The sequence below is a fragment of the Gopherus evgoodei genome, unplaced genomic scaffold, assembly GCF_007399415.2.
Source record: "Gopherus evgoodei ecotype Sinaloan lineage unplaced genomic scaffold, rGopEvg1_v1.p scaffold_188_arrow_ctg1, whole genome shotgun sequence".
NCBI classification, from domain to species: Eukaryota; Metazoa; Chordata; order Testudines; family Testudinidae; genus Gopherus; species Gopherus evgoodei.
In genome coordinates this window covers 48,540-52,905 of record NW_022059851.1, presented here as the reverse complement: position 1 = coordinate 52,905, position 4,366 = coordinate 48,540, and the positions used below count along the sequence as shown (strand labels likewise).

Here is a 4,366-nt window from a genome sequence, read left to right as displayed (position 1 = left end):
CACCCCACATGTGTCTCCATCACCCGCCCACCTGGGCCCTGCCTGCTCCGCACTGCCCCCAGCCCCACTGCACTGCCCCACAGGCTGCAGGGCTGGAGCAGCTTCCGCGCTGCACTCCCGGCCATGGCCATGGCCCGTGTGCAAACCTGGGAGGGAGGAAGAATGCCACGTGCTTGCGGAAGAGGCAGGGCCAGGGCCAGGAGACCGATCCAATGGGAGAATGAGGGGGCAGAGTCGGGGGGGCATAAGTATCCCTCCACACTATGCCTGTGTGCCGGAGAAGAGGACAAAGTTATTTATTTCTCCAGGGTCCTGACCAAACATCGGTCGGGACACGGAACAAACAAGCAAATATAGGGACAGTCCTGATAAAATTGGGAAATCTCGTCACCCTACATCAGCTTCAAGTTGAGAATCATTTCCCATTCCCGCTCTGTGGGAGGGGAGACTTTTAAACGTGCTCTCTGTGCAACTGCACATGGCTAAGCAAAGAGAACAAACCCCAAATCCCCCCCGTGCTTTGGGAGCCAGGTTTGCTGTGGGAATTCTGTAGTTCAGATGACTTCACACCTGGTCATTGTGATTCTTTACCAGTTTCTCTGGCAGTGGGGTAGTTTTGTGCTCACAGCTATGATGGCCAAGTGGTTAAGGTGTTGGAGTTGAAATCTAATAGGGTTCCCCTATACAGGTTCAAATTCTGCTCACAGCAAGGCCAGTATTTTAGCCAGTCTCTAACCCGGGCAACACCTCTCTACAACCTCCTGAGACACTCTCAATTCTCTCCCCAACCAAGAGAATCCTGTTCTGCTCCTTTCATAGAGATCCCTGGGGCACCACCTCACACTGTGTCCCTGAGGTGTCAGGCAAACTCTCAGCACCTGAAGTCTCTGCCACTCACCTGGTGCCCCATAGATCAGCCATAGCCCTGGTTCTGCTCCTCTCTCTAGTGTGCGAAAGGAGCCAAGTCAGCGACTCCATGGGTGCTACAGGGCTGCAGAACCAATAGAGGAAAAAAAAAAGGTGCCCAGCAGACACCTCTGCCCCTGCACCTCCCACCTGCTAGCAGGCCTGGCTGATAAGCTCCTCCACTTCTCCTTCAGCGCCTCCCGCTGGCCATTGATGGGGTGTGCTGGAGGAGTGAGGAGAGAAAGAAGTGGGGCAGGGTGGGATGGGAAGAGATTTGATGGTTTGGGGGCAGGGCCTGAGGTGGAGCAGGCATTGAGCACTGCCCGGGAACTCTCAAAGTCAGCACCTCTGAGCGCAGAAGCCTTCCCTGAGTCTGAGCTGCCAGGATCCCTGCCACAAGTCTCAGCCTCTCTGTCCCACACATGGCTCTGGGCACCACCAGGAATCATTTGGCTCCTGGCACACAAGGCAACTTAAAAGCTGAGTCCCTGGACAGCAGCTCAAACCCTGGCTCCTCCCATTAAGAGCCTGATGCTCTACTGACTGAGCTAGCCAGGCTTGCTAGGAGCCTCCACCCCTCCTCTTCTTCTCCACGGCCACTGCCAATTCTTCCTCCTTCCTGCACCTGAGGGTCACTAAATCTCCTCACCTAGACAGCCAGCCCGTCCACTGCACCCCAATCCCTCATGCCTGAGCCTCCCTGCCAAAGTCCTGCACCTGGCTCCATAGAATTAATTCTCACATGTCGCTGGGAACTCGACTTCTTGTGCCCAGAGAGTCTCGGCCTCGCTCAGTAGAAGACCCGAGAAACACTAAAGAAGTGCTTGGAGGGGGCTTTTGTCCCCTGACGATGTGGCCTAATGGTTAAGATGTCTGACTTAAGATCAGGTGATTGAGAGTTCAAGTCCTTTCATGGTTGTGCTTGTGCAGTTTTAACTTCATGCTGAAAGTCCTGCTCCCTTCAGGGCTGGAACCTCTTCTTGGCTGCTCAGGCCAATGCTCTGGCTTCAGCTAGAGCCCCAGGAAGGAGTTGGGAGTTGGGTGTCACAAAGGCTGGGGCAGGAGCCCCAGGCCCTTCCAGTCTAGACTTTGCCCTTCCTGACTTGCCAAAGATAATGGGCGGCTGCTCGGGCTGGCATGTAGAGCAGTTTCCCTCTTCCAAGTGTGCACCTGTCCCTGTACTTGAGGGGGCTTGGTAAATAGCACCTTGGGAGCCTGCGTGTTTCTCTGCTTCTCGCCAGCTGGGGAAAAGCCTCTTGGGGTAAAATCTCCTGCCCCACTGCAAAAGTGAGCACTGTGAGTAGGAACAGACAGAGGCCACACCAGGGAGCTGGCCCTGCTTTCCTACCTTCTTCTGATGTTGGCCACAAAGCATCAGCAGCTGCCCTGCATGCTGGTCTGTGGGTCGCTTTCAGTGGGTGTTTGGCATGAAAGGGAGCAGCCTGGCCAGTGGTCTTTGTGGCTGTCTGCTGGCCATGCATAGGCATGGTCCCCCCCTCCTCTTGCCCCGCTTTCAGTTGCTCTGTGGCTTATAAACCTTCCCTTGGAGCTGTCAACACCAGCCGCCCCTGCTCTAGGTGTCCGGAGGAGGGAAGGTGTGAGGGGTTCCAGGCTGGGCTCCACCTCCCTCCTGCCAAGCCCTGACTATTAATCCCGGCCCTGGCACTCCTTACTTCAAGCGCCGTGTGGGCCAGAGGAAAAGTGTGGTGGGAAGCACAAGGGCCAAACTTATGGGCATCAAATGAAGCAGCAAGAATCCCAACCACCAGGTCAAACCACAGGACTACAGGCAGCCATAGCCACCTCTACACCCCAATCCATTGCAGCCATCCCAACCAAAGACCTGGTTCCAGTGGGTGTGAGTCACTCAGCAGGAGGGAAAGGACTCACTCTTAAACAACTGGAGACAGGGAAATTGAGCACTTTGAGCTCCAGAGCTTTACCACAAACCAACACAAGGTCCCACTGACATTTGAACTCAGACTGCAGGATTCAGAGTCCTGAGTGCTGCCCATTACACCATGGGACCAGCTTGTGCTGCCTTCTCTGGCCATTGGTGACCCTCACGGGGCTGGCTCGTGGAAGGGACTGTTGGCCCTTTACTAAAACTTAGTGGGGTTTTTGGTTGGCTAGTTCCCAGTCCCAATAAAAGGGGGAAGGGTCAATGGGAAATCAGGACTCTGAGACTGACATGCCCCTGGGCCAGTGGTCACCAACTAGTAGGGAAAACGTGAGAATTTGTTAATGGAGAAAAATTCCTGGTGAAAATTGGCAAAGCTGTGCAGATTTTGAAAAGTTCCAGTGAATTTACACATGAAGATACAAACAGAGAGACAAACACACAGAGAGAAAGAGAAAATCACAGACTGCACAGGCCCACACAGACATAAACAAAAACCAAACCCACACAAACCCACACAGCACACAGAGGCATATACACAAAAGGGAAAGCCACACAAAATATAGAAAGAACAAATCCACACCAAAAAATACAGCAAAAGCCCACAACAAGAAAGCACAAAACCCACATATCAAAAGAATACTAGGCAAAAAAACAATCTGTATGCAAAAATCATACACACATGCACACAAAACTATGCCAGTCATCCACCAAAATCACACAGGACCCACATGCACATCAACAGGACAGACGAAAACCACATCAACATATAGAAAGTCAGGCAGGGTTTGAGTCTCACAGAGAAGAGGGTGAGCACACATGTGGTTTGGGGAGCAAAGACTGAGGGGGAGTCAGGGGCAGTGCGCTGGGCAGTGCTCTGGGCTCTGCCTGACCCTGGTGGCTGGCAGAGAGCAGAGCCTGGTAGATCTGTGGAATCTGCCCTGCTCTCTGTAAAGCAAGGGGACCTCAGTGTCTTCTGAGCTGCAATTGTATTTTCTGTAGGGTAAACTGATTGGCAGAACCCATTTGCTTAAAGAAAGCTAGTGCTTTAGGTGAGGTTTGAATTCACAACTTCAGCATCACTCCACTCAGCACGGCTACTATAAGTCCTGTACTAACCCATTACCCCTCTGGTTCCCAGCTGAGGGTCTCGCCTCCTTGATTCATGGATGGATTAGGGGTTAAGGGGGTTGCATTAACTAAAACAAATCAATATTAATGGCTGCTGAATGGCAGCAGCAGAGGTGGGGAGCCTTCTTCTGTGTGATAGAGCTGGTTCCCACCTTTCATTGCTGAAGGGAAGGTTGGTGCTTTGAGCCCACCCGGGGCAGGAATGTCCCATGGGTGAGATTAACTGGACTCAAGAGAAGGGAAGGGAAGTCTTTTCTAACCCTGCCTAGCTCCATTGGTCTCCTGCGGCCCTTTGGGCTCTCTGCTCCCGCTGGGGAGATGCAGAGACAAGCCCCCATCTGGGTGAGTCACCGAGAGGCTGTGTCCCATGGGTGTGTGTGGGAGAGGGGGAGGGTTGGATTGGGCTCAAGGGGAGAAGGTTGTGTGTGA

General features: G+C 53.2%; 1 non-coding gene across 1 annotated transcript; it reads right to left on the bottom strand.

Moving 5' to 3' along the window:
* Window positions 1-2,863: 2,863 nt before the first annotated feature.
* TRNAQ-CUG lies at window positions 2,864-2,935 on the bottom strand. The gene has a single exon. It is a non-coding gene; the product is annotated as a tRNA-Gln (tRNA).
* Between the last annotated feature and the right edge of the window lie 1,431 nt (window positions 2,936-4,366).